This window comes from Mobula birostris, chromosome 8 (genome assembly GCF_030028105.1).
Source record: "Mobula birostris isolate sMobBir1 chromosome 8, sMobBir1.hap1, whole genome shotgun sequence".
NCBI lineage: Eukaryota > Metazoa > Chordata > Chondrichthyes > Myliobatiformes > Myliobatidae > Mobula > Mobula birostris.
The window spans coordinates 78,795,549-78,808,756 of record NC_092377.1 but is presented as its reverse complement, the minus strand read 5'-3'; positions in this window follow the sequence as shown (position 1 = coordinate 78,808,756).

Genomic DNA, 13,208 nt, shown 5'->3' with positions numbered 1-13,208 from the left:
CCGAATCGGTAGTTCTGTCCATCATATGTATCGAGAAGCCTTCGGTGTACTTGGTTACTCTAAGTAAGTCACATCTCGGTAAAACACAAAACACAACAATTTCTCATGTTCCTTCGATATAGCAATCTTGCCCTCAGGTCCTCAATTTCATTCTTCAGCATCTGCATATTTGCTAATGAGATGCTGGGTAGAGGGGCCTCATCCCTCTGCATTTCAGCCTGGCTTGGAGTTCCCCATCCCTGCTTCACAATTGGTATAGGAAGAACTACATTATCTAGATAATTTCTTAAGTGATCCACAATCTCACTTCTACCCTATCTAGTTCCTATTTATCATGTTGTCATGTGTGACATGCCTACTCTTTGTAAGGCAACGGGTCTCACCTATTTTGGGCAAAGGTTCCTGATGTTCATGCTGGAATTCTAATGAATTCCTGCATGGAATGTATGTACAAAGCCGACAATATCCGGACTCAGCCAATTAGTTTATTCTTACCTCCTTGAAAATATCTGGACCATGGACCATACCATCTATCTTTTATTTGGTTCAGTTTATTTTCTGTTTCGTGTTGATGACTACCCCTGCTTTGTTAGGGGAATACATAGCTCCCATCAATAACCCCATGTCTGGGCTTTCCTCCACTTGTTAAACCGCATTGAGCTCTCTTTCAGTACATGTGAAAATATAAATACGAATATTGCTACATGCTGACAATAAGTAGCTGGCCATTAATGCAAGATTTCTGCCTGCGATTTTGGATTTCACTTGTATTTTCTCGAGAAGTGAAGCAATCCACGTGTGCATGAGGCTAGGCCAGAACAATACGTAGATCTTCAAATTCCTAAATCTGGTATTCAATACCTCCCTTTAGAAAGGGATCCTTAACTTCTTAACCAACAGACCACTAGCATTAAGGATATACAGCCATACAACACCGGAGCCTCACAATCCTGTGTTCTCGGCCCCCTATTCTATTCCCTCATGACTGCATAGACAGATTCTTTTCTGACTCCTGTCTTCAAGTTTGCAGATGATAGTGGGCCAAATCTCAAATACTGATGAGTCCAGGTACAGGAAGGATTTAGAGAGCATGGTAATATGGTGTCATGTCAGCAAAACAGAAGAACTGGTCATTGACTTCAAGACGGAAGGTGGTGCACGTGCCCCTGTTTAACATCAATGGTGTTGATATTGAGAGGATTGAGAGTTTCAAGTTCCTCGGAGTGAACATCACCACAAGCATTCAATCCACATTGATGCTATGGCCTAGGAGGCTCACGAGCAGCTCTACTTCCTAAGGATGCTAAAGAAATTTGGCATGTCCTCTTTGACCCTTGCCAATTTTTATTGACTGAACATGGAAAACATCCTATTTGGATGCATCACTGCTTGATCTGGTAACCGCTCTGCCCATGATCGCAAGAAACTGCAGAGAATTGTGGACACAGCTCAACACATCGCAGAAACCAGCCTCCCCTGCATGGACCTGCAGCCAGTATAACCAAAGACTCTACCCACCCCATTATTCTCTCTTTGCCCCCCTCCCTTCAGACAGTAGAGATACACAAGTCTGAATGCAGGTACCACCCGGGCTCAAACACAGCTTCTATCTGCTGTTATAAGACTATTGTATGATAAGGTGGATTCTTGATTTCACGATCTACTTTGTCGTGACCTTGAACCCTACTGTCTATATGCACTTCACTTTCCCTGTACTGTAACACTTTATTCGGCACCCTGTCATTGTTTTTCCTTGTTTACTATTGTAATTAGTTGATCTGCATGGATAGCATGCAAGTCAAGTTTTCACTGTACCTAATGACAATAAAGCAATAATAGTAAACCAATGATCATCTCCAATATGAGCAAGGGTCAATCTAGCCACTTACACATGAAATGTAATTACATTCCCAAGTCTGAATCCCGCAACATTGACATCACAGCAAGTGCCAACATTGACCAGAAGTTTAACAGGACTTATAAAATCAATTATTTGGAGTTTAAAAAGGCAGATCAGTGGCTAGGAATTTGGTAGTGAATGATTCAATTCCAATCCACCCAAAGATTTCCTACCATTTACAAGGCACAGATAAACAGCCTGATGGAATATTTTTCACTCAGCAACACCAACAAAACGAAACACACAATCACACTCATAGCTGCCTATTTATGCGGGAGCCTGATAGGAATCCAAAATCCACTCCTATCACTAGTAGCATAGTGTGCCTGCAGTTTATACTCTCTATACTGTGCAATTCAGCAAATTATTAAATTGCTTTCAAGAGCACTCTCCAAATATGAAAGACAAGGCCAGGGCCTCCAAGTACTATGTAAATGCCAAAAGATCCTTATTCAGTAACATAGCACTGATCCTATACTGTTGTGGGGTTGACATCCTAGAACTCTCAATGTAACATCATTATGGACACACTTTCACAACAAGGAAAATGGTTGTTCAGGAAATGCCTCAACAACTTGTCCAGGGCAATTGTGTATGAGGCAATAAGCAATCATCTGTCTCTACAAAATAATTTTGTAAAGACAGGGCAAGTGCAAGCAGACTTTTTCCAGTGACAGTTGGGTGAGACCAGAACTAGAGGCAATGGGCTAGGGGTGGAAGATGAAATATTTCAGGGGAACATGAAGGAAAACTTCACATGAAGGTGGTGAGAGTGTGAAATGAGCTACCAGTGGAATTGGTGGACGTAGGTCCAATTTCAGCATTTAAGAGAAATTAGGACAAGTACATGGAGGGAGGGGTTTGGAGGGCCATGGTCCAAGTGCAGGTCAATGAGACTAGGCAGAATAATAGTTTGACACTGACTAGATGAGCTGAATAACCTGCTTCTGTGCAGTAGTAATCTATGACAAGATTTTAGTAAAGTAGGACATTTTCCAAGTACTGATATCTCCGAGCTCTTGACCACTTGTTGTTATCGCCAGGGGTGGTAATGAGAACAAGCTCTCACTACCTATTAAATGCTCCCAATGGCGTGCACCTCAAATAGCTCTGACAACCAAGCCCAGCTCCTGGCCTTCATGTGTGGCTTAGCTACTGACAATCTCTACTGACAGGAGAAGGGGCAAAGGTGGGTTACTAGTGGCTTAAAACTAGTCACTTTGGGCAGATGGAGCTCTTCGACCGTGGTTGGGAGCCCATCTAACAGGAAAACTCTGATCTCAAACCTCTGCTGCCTTGCAGCTATACCCACTCATGAGGAAGGCTTCAGGAGTAAACTCGGAGGGAAAAGTCCAGAGCTGGAGTCCCTAAGGCGGTCCTACGTTGAGTTCACCACTGATTGGCAACTCCTGAAACACAGCTGGTATCGGTCTCTGATGTTCCTTTGGGTTCATCAGCTGCATGGAGATGGGGAGCTTGCTACATGGGCAACAGCTTGCTCTCCATATTGTACTGCCTTGGCTTGGTGTATCTAGGCAGCCAGGATGCAACATCCATGGTTGACCCTGACCGACAGAGGCCTCACTTCCCCACGTCATCTCTTCAGCAAAAATGGGTGACACAGGACTCATTCGTTTAGTATGCAGAGCTTTGTAAGAACTAGACAATTGCAGAGGATGAGATTTTGCACTTTGCATATGTTATTACAAATAGAACATAAAACATTATTACAATATAAGTATTTTTAATACATTGAAACACACATATCTACTTTCTATGGAAATCAGGAAAATACCCCAGTGTAATATTCTCTTTGTGGCACTAAACAACAGTATTACATTGGGAAATTAGCTCACTTTACAAAGATCCAAAGCCAGAACCCAAATAAATTGGAAGTAATGAGACAGTATCTAGCTGGTTGGAGTCAGATAAAAGGAGTATGACCACCAAGATAAGACATATGGCTTGGGAACAGAAGTAGGCCATTCAGCCCATCAAGTTGTTCCACCACTCCATTATGGCAGATTTATTATTCCTCTCAATCCCATTCTCCTGCTTTCTCCCTGAAACCTTTGACTCCTTAAATAATCAAGAACCTATCTACCTCCATTTTAAATATGGCCAATGACTTGGTCATAATAGTCATCTGTGGCAATAATTTCCACAGATATATGACCCTCTGGCAAAAAAAAAATCCTCCTCAGCGCTGTTCTAAATGGCCATCCTCTATTCTGAGGTCGTGCCCTCTGGTCCTCGACTCCCCCACCACAGGAAACATCCTCTCCACATCCACTCTATCTAGGCCTTTCAATATTAGGTAGGTTTCAGTGAGATCCCCCTCCCTCTCCATTCTTCTGAACTCCAGTGAGTAGAGGTTCAGAGTCATCAAATGCTCCTCATACTGTACATTAACCCTTTTCGTTCCTGAATCATTCTCGTAAGTGAACTTCCTCTGGATCCTCTCCAGTGCCAGCACATCCTCTCTTAGATACCAAAACTGTTCACAATACTCCTAGTGCAGTCAGACCAATGCCTTGCATCCTTGGCATTACATCCTTGCTTTTATATTCTAGTCCTCTCAAAATGAATGCTAACATTGGTCGGGAAGGCAAATGCAATGACTCAACCTGGAATTTAATCTTTAGAGAATCCTGCATGAGGACTCCCAAGACCTTTCGCACCTCTGATTTTTGAATTTTCTTCCCATTTAGAAAATAGTCTACACCTTTATTCCTTCTGCCAAAGTGCATGATCACATGCTTTCCAACACTATATTCCACTCCCACTTCTTTACCCAATTTCCCAATCTGTCTGCCCTGCAGACAACTTGCTTCCTCAACACTATCTTCCCTTCCACCTACTTTGTATCATCTGCAAACTCAGCCACAAAGCCATCAATTCTGTAATCCAAATCATTGACATATAACTTGAAAAGAAGTGGTGCTACCACCAACCCCTGCGGAAAACCACTATTCACAGACAGCCAACCAGAGTTAGCTCCAAGAGCATCAATGGCTATTAGATCTGCCCATTACAATAGTAATAAGAGATAACTAGAGTCCTGGATTAAGGCAGAGAAATATCTATATGATGAAGTGATATTAGACCTGCACGAAGAATCAGGCTCTTGTATGAACTGTCAGAACCAATCATTCCACGCTCCTCTGTATGTGATTGGGTAAGTACCAATAACTAGTTTGTCACACAGTTGGTCAAGTGGAAAAAGGAGTGACAACTAAATTCAACTGCAATAGAATGAAAATGGCCTCAACGGTTCATGACTAGAATGGACTGCTGATGTGATAAAGTCTAACTGGAAAATAGAGGGAACAGGAGGGAGATGGGTCTTGGAAACAGGATTCAACTGCTTAACAAAACCTGAACAGCATGAGGTCATGGGATTGCAGAGAGGCCAAAGATAAACACTTACAACTAGAGGCCTTGAGTCTTGAACTCAAAAGATAAAGGAAGGCCAGAAGCCTGACAGGGATGATCACCTCATCTCTTGATAGGCAGTGTACCATGCAAGGCGTAAGTGTTTGTATGCTATTTTTGCAACGAAGGGTTTGAATAATGCTAACTGTCTTTCACCAGTGTCAGTCATTTATCTCTAACATGTGAATTTTACACAATTGTTATCAGCAACTTCCATATCCTACAAATGAACACACATTACAAACCTTTCCATAGAGTGCTGTACTAGATCATTGGCATAATGTATTGCACCATCATATTAATACAGAATTGGGTAGGTGGTGGGGGAGAATCTTACAGATCCTGGGTATTAACCAAGGTCAATATTTTGAGGTCACCCCACACTATATCATTTTTAAGGATTATAGGTATGACCACAAAGAAAATCACTCAAAACCCCTCTGTTTTGTTCCAAATTGTCTAATTCAGGAAATTATATTGTCTGACAAAATTTCAAATAATGACCATATGGAGCAGATTTCACAAGTAAGAGAGTGCAAGTTATTATCATCGATATTTGGAACTCCTGACATCACTGTATGGGGGAACGTTGACTCAGACCATGAGAGGACTGCGTCGGGCATTTTCATGCCTTACAAAGCGCAGATTAGAAGTCTGTGTGGGGCGCCACTCCTGTAGATCTGACTTAAGTGTGAACAATGCTTGTGACACAGCTCTGATTGGAAATTCAATGAGGATTACAAACAATAATTGCAACTGCTACCATTTAAAACATCTAGATTTACAATAAGCAGATAGCTACATTAGCTAAAAATGAAACACCATTAGCTATCAGCAATAAGATAGTTTTCAGAAATATTCCCTAAAATAGATTCATAAGCATGCAGAATCTACATTAGTTAATTAGATAAAAGGGCAGAGTGTGACATATTGACCTTTACAAATGATACAAGGAGGAAAACTGAGTTCCCAGGCTGATACAGAAGGTCCTCGAATGACTGTAAAGGCATTAAGTGAGTGGACAAAAAAGATTCAACTACAGCCAGATGTGGGTAGATGGTAGATTATTCAAATATAAGGACATTATTGAATCTGAAAATTGCTGTCACAGAAAATGCAGAGTTAACATTTTATTATACCCAGTAATTTGGACAGCAAATAGCAAGTTACTCTTTATTGCATAAGTGTTGAAGTACAAGAGTTCGCTACAACCACACAAAGTTTCAGGGAGAAGAAGCTTAGAGCATTAGGTGTACTTTGGTCTCTGTATTTAAGGAATGATCTTTTTGCCTTGAAGCAAAGCTGAGATTTACTTGATCGTTCTCCCATAAAAGGAATCGATTACAATTGGTCTACAATCTCTTGGGATCAGAATGCACCGTATGCTTTCTTAACCACAGGGTCAACCTGTGCAGCAGCTTTAAGCGTCCTATGGACTCGGACCCCAAGATTCCTCTGATCTCCCACACTGCCAAGAGTCTTACCATTAATAATATATTCTGCCATCATATCTGACCTACCAAAATGAACCACCTCATACTTATCTGGGTTGAACTCCATCTGCCACTCCTCAGCCCAGTTATCGATGTCCCTCTGTAACCTGTGACAGCCCTCAATACTATCCACAGCACCCCCAACCTTTATGTCATCAGCAAATTTACTAACCCATCCTTCCACTTCCTCATCCAGGCCATTTATAAAAATCATAAAGAGAAGGGGTCCCAGAACAGATCCCTGAGGCACACCACTAGTCACCGACCTCCATGCAGAATATGACCTGTCTACAACCACTCTTTGCCTTCTGTAGGCAAGCCAGTTCTGGATCCACAAAGCAAGGTCCCCTTGGATCCCATGCCTCCTTCAAACAAACTTTCTCAATCAAACTTGCATGAGGCACCTTATCAAATGCCTTGCTGAAATCCATATACACTACATCTACTGCTCTACCTTCATCAATGTGTTTAGTCACAACTTCAAAAAATTCAATCAGGCTTGTAAGGTATGTCCAGCCTTTGACAAAACCATGCTGACTATTCCTAATTATATTATGCCTCTCCAAATGTTCATAAATCCTGCTTCTTAGGATCTTCTCCATCAACTTATGAACCACTGAAGTAAGACTCACTGCTCTATAACTTCTTGGGCTATTTCTAATCCCTTTCTTCAATAAGGGAACAACATCTGTAACCCTCCAATCCTCCGGAACCTCTCCCATCCCCACTGATGATGCAAATATCATTGCCAGAGTCTCCGCAATCTCCTCCCTCGCCTCCCACAGTAGTCTGGGGTACATCTTGTCCGGTCCTGTTGACGTATCCAACTTGATGCTTTCCAAAAGCTCCAGCACATCCTCTTTCTTAATATCTACATGCTCAAGTTTTTCAGTCTGCTGTAAGTCATCACTACAATCACCAAGGTCCTTTTCCGTAGTGAATACTGAAGTAATGTATTCATTAAGTACCTCTGCCATCTCCTCTGGTTCCATACACACTTTTCCACTGTCACACTTGATTGGTCCTATTCTCTCATGTCTTATCCTCTTGCTCTTCACATACTTGTAAAATGCCTCCAGGTTTTCCTTAATCCTGTCCGCCACAGCCTTTTCATGGCCCCTTCTGGCTCTCCTAATTTCATTCTTAAGCTCCTTCCTGCTAGCCTTATAATCTTCTAGATCTCTATCATTACCTAGTTTTTGAACTCAGTTCTAGTGCAGGTTAACTTGCAGGCTGAGACAGTGGTAAGGAAGACATATGCAATGTTAGCATTCATTTTGAGAGGACTAGAACATAAAAGCGAGGATGTGATGCTGAGATTCTATAAGGCATTGGTCAGACCTCACTTGGAACGTTGTTAGCAATTTTGGTCCCCATATTAAAGATGGGATGTACTGGTGTTGGAGATGGTAAAGAGGAGGAATAATCTCATAACCAATGTTATTGTTAATGTATGAGGAGGGTTTAATAACTTTGGACTTGCACTCATTGAGTTTAAAAGAACGAGGGGGAGAATCTTATTGAAATCTGCCATTGGAAGACCTAAGCAGAGTAGATGTGCAGTGTAGAATGAGCTGCCAGCAGAAGTGGTGGATTGGGTTTGATTTAAACATTTAAAAGAAGTTTATATAAGTTTATGGATGGGAAGGATATGAAGGGATGTTGTCTAGGTGTGGGTCAATGGACTAGGCAAAATAACAGTTCAGCATGGACTGGATGGGCTAAAGGACCTGTTTCTGTGCGGTGGTGCTCCATGACTTTATCTAACCTCAGCTTTCCAAGCCTATCAACACTAATCTACACAACATTCTGCAAGATTACCTTCGCTTATGCTCCCATTCCTGGTCTGCTCACTCCATTAAAGGTCAAAGTCACATTCTCTCAGTTTCTGACCACAAAATTTTCCAATGAGTCACACTGTTTCTCTCCTCTTCTGTCTGCCCTCTGTTACAGGTCACCAACCTACTGTATGCATTTAACATACTTTGAGTTCAGTGTAGGTTAAGTGATACTTCAGGCCCTTGGTACCTCCACATGAGTGAAGGGAGTCACTGAATGCCCTTGTGCACTTGTGAAGGCTCTATGAAGAACACAGATCTTCTCAATGATAGGAGAGAATTCCACTCCCTTAATGTACAACCTGTTGTGGATTGTGAAAAGAACTTTCTCACGGCAACAGTCATGTTTCTTAAGTAGATAATTCTGTCCTTATAAACCATAAACCTGTGCCTTTTCATTTTTATGACCTTGTGCCTGTATTACCACTTAGTGAATTGTGTATTTGTAGTCTTAGATCCTTAAGTCTGTTTCCACATCCCTTCCTAAATAGACAAGACTATTAGCTTCCTGCCAACACTGACAGAATGCTGCATTACTATAATATTTTATTAAGTGTGTATAATTATAATTCTGACATTGCCTCTTTTATTAAATTTGCAGATACAATCTGTTCATGAGAGTTTTACACCTTTTTATTAATATTTCTCTTAACTGAAACAAAATTGTATAATTTCTAATCTCGCCCACCCTTGCTATGCCTAACTGAATGCTTCTCAGTAAACGTTGCTCAATAATTAGTTAATATTTCACCCATTTCTGTATTGCTGTCTCTGATTTTATGCTGCCCATCCCTTAATTACCTCATTTCTATACTTTTCTTTATTTCTATTTACTTGTTGATTGATTGAATGAGATACAGTGTGGAATAAGTCCTTCCGGCACTTCAAACCGCACCACCCAGCAACCCATGAGTTAATCCTATCCTAATCACGGGACAACTTAAAATGACCAATTAGCCAACCAACTGGTACACCTTTGGACCCACACAGTCACGGAGAGAATGTACAAACTCCTTACAGACAGTAACGAGATTTCTTAGTGCTTGCAGAACATTTCACAATTTTGCAGTATTTTTCTTGACAATTTCATTTTGCTTTTGGTTTATTATTCATGTTCTTAAAATCTTGCCTGATATTTTTGAAATTTACATAATACACTCCCTTGCTATCAACAGACTCGTCTTATACACATTCTCCCCCACCCTCACAAATCCCATGTTTTATTGGTGTCCTGTCCTAATTTTGTTTGTACAATATGATCTTGCTAGATTCCACTGATCTCATGTTGATGTTCTACCTCGTTGTTTTGCTAACATTGTAATGTGCTAGTTCTAATCTCAGCGATTAAAAATTAATTGTTTCTAATCTATTACTCCAGATTCTGCAATCTTCTGGATCTTTTCAAGCACTATCTTAAAAGACATTGTAATAGGACTATTGTTACTTGGACAGTGTCCACCCTCACTGGGACTGGAGTTAGGAATAAAAAATTAACACCTTATTGTGACATATAAAAATCAGAGACTGACTGAACAAGTCCATTGCAATATGGGAATGCTTAAAGTTTGTTTCCTCAAGTTGAGTAGTTTAGAATAAGGGATTATGGCTTCACGATAAGGGGTTAGCCACATTGGGACAGGATGAGGTTTTCTTTAAACAGTACAGTGAAATTTCCAATCCTGTCATGACTTTGGTGGGACACCAGCACATTTTCTGGACTGTTGAATGTCATTTTTTTTTCGAATTCCTTTTTTTTTTTTAAATACTTCATTTTCAAAACTTTCAAAAAAAAAATGAGATCAACAAAAACATACCAGCTCAGACATGTATAAGAAAAGAAATAAGCAAAAAAAAAAGACATAACATTAGAGGGATGCCTATTGTATAAAGTGCTCAAAAATACTAAACATTAAATCTCAAATGGGGGCCGTGAGAAATCAGCTGGGGGGAAATTGCTCATCTGCCCCTGACCTCGTCTAGCTGGGCAAGAAATGGATCCCAGATAGCCAAAAAGTTTTTAATTGAATTGGTTCTCAAGAACCTAAGTTTCTCCATTTATATGACTGAGATCATTACCAGCCATCCATCTCTGAAAGGAAGGGGGAGAAGGTGATTTCCATTCCCTCAAGATAAGTCTTTTGGCAACAATCATCCCCAGCTTAAGAGACTGTTGTATGGCTGCAGGGAAACAGCCAAATATAGCGAGACTGTTGTATGCGAGCAGCCAAATATAGTGAGACCAGCTTCCAAGGGGAAGGATCTTTTATAGGCCTTTGAGTACCAGTCAAATATTTTGGACCAAAATCCAGTCAGTAATGGGCAAAACCAAAAGGTGTGTGACAACGTGGCTTTCATCCCTTGGCATCTATCACACATTGGTGAGCCAGAAGGGTAAACCCTGTGCAATCTAACTTTAGAGTAATGGAGAGGGTGGACAACTTTAAACTGGATCAGTTGGTGCCTGCTGTTAACAGAGCAAGCCTGTATCATAGACAAACACTTCTACCAGGCAGCTTCAGATAATTCAATGCCCAACTCCTCTCTCCAGGCGTCTCTAATTTTCACAGTAGACGTTACAGTGCAATTATCAAACAGACGTACAAACTTAGAAACAAGATGCCTGGAGTCAGGAGGGTTCTTTAAAATATCAAAAAACATATGTTTCCCTGGAAGGATTTCAAAATTACAAATCTTAGATTGAATGTAGTGTCTAATTTGCAAATAACGAAAAAAGTGCGAATGAGGCAGCTCAAATTTCTCTTTCAGCAGACTAAGTGCTGCAAACCGTCCCTCTACGTAAAGGTCTTCAATAGAAACTAGACCCTTCTCCCTCCAAGCATGGTAGGTTTTATCTGACCATGAGGGTAGAAAAGAGTGATTGAAACAGATTGGTGTTTGTACAGTGGTCTCTGGGAAATTCAGAACGCTCCTAATCTGATTTAGAATTCTGATGGAATTTTTCAAAACAAAACTCAAACTTTTTGAAGTCCCAGGCCTCTCTAACTTGGAGAACAGCATGGCTGGCAAGGAGGAATTGACAACAGAGTTGGACTCCATACATAGCCACAAGGGAGCCCCAGGGGCTAGGTTATCCGGAGCCCCCGTTGCCAAAACATTAAAGCCCTAGCATTGGCAGCCCAATAATAGTGTCTAAATACAGGTAATCCCAGCCCTCCTTCAGACTTGTCATTTAATTAATACTTCAATGCACTTTTAATTCACTTATCAAAAAATGATGTTACACAGTAACAATTCAGTGAACACAGTAAATTTTAAGGGAGCACTGCTGATAGAACCAGGTGAATTTAAAGCAAGGATAGGAATTGGGAGCCTAGCATGCAGACAGGGAGCACAAGAACCAGAGCCCCAGGGAGTACAAGGGAACATAGGAGCTCAAGCACCAGCAATTGGAGGGAAACATAGGAACCCAATCCCGGTAAGTGGTCAGAAAGCACCAGAACCATGATCCTGGTGAGTAGACAAGGTATGTGGGAACTTCCGCTTCAGTGACTGGAAAGTGCAAACATTATTCAGTGAGGCAGATGTCAAATTATCTGCATTTTCAAATGATTAAATTTTCCATTAACAGAATTTCATAGTTGGTCATAAAATCTTTGAAATTTGCTGACGTGAAGGGCTGTGGATGTTGAGTAACTGAGTCTGCTCAAAGTTAATTCTGAGGTTCCAGGATTTTATTTAAAGTGTGTATAAGGGTTTATCAAATCTTAAAACACATTCAACTTCATACATTAAAACAAAATGGGAGAAGGAAGAAGGGATAATAATATCTGAGGAAGATTGGACAATAATATGGAGGTATCAATGGAATTGTACCAGTTCACAGAAATGGAGGGACTTCGGGTGGAAAAACTTGATAAGATATTTTATTACACCCTCTCAGTAACCCCCCCGTTTGCTGGAGAAATTGTGGAAATCAACATGCAAACCATTATCATATTTTCTGGGAATGCCCCGTTATCAAAGACTGTTGGAGTGGGATACATAATGCCCTACAAGACATCTTTAAATGTGAAATACCCTTAGAGAGTAAGACTGTATATTTTGGGTATATACTTCAAGAATGGTTGAAAAGAGATAAATATTTAATGAATGTACTGCTGGTGGCTGGTAAAAAGACCCTTACCAGGAAATGGTTATCACAGGAGAGCCCAAATTTAAATGTAAGGATGGAAATTACAATGGACATTTACAAAATGGAGAAGATAACAGCATCTGTTAATCAAAAGTTGGAACAATTTTATTCATACTGGAAAAAGTGGCTTAACTACATAACACCTCATAGGCCTGATTTTATTTTCACAAATCAATGAATATTTTGTCAAAAAAAAAAGATCACTCCCTACTATGTACATAGTCTTCTTCTTTTGATTGTTCTTTCTTTCCGCTCCTTTCTATAAGTATATACCTCAGATAAATATTATGTGGAGATTTGTGACAATTATGACTATATGATATATATGTACAATATCTGAAATACATCTTACGGAAATTTTTGTTTGATGATGAACTTCAATAAAAAAT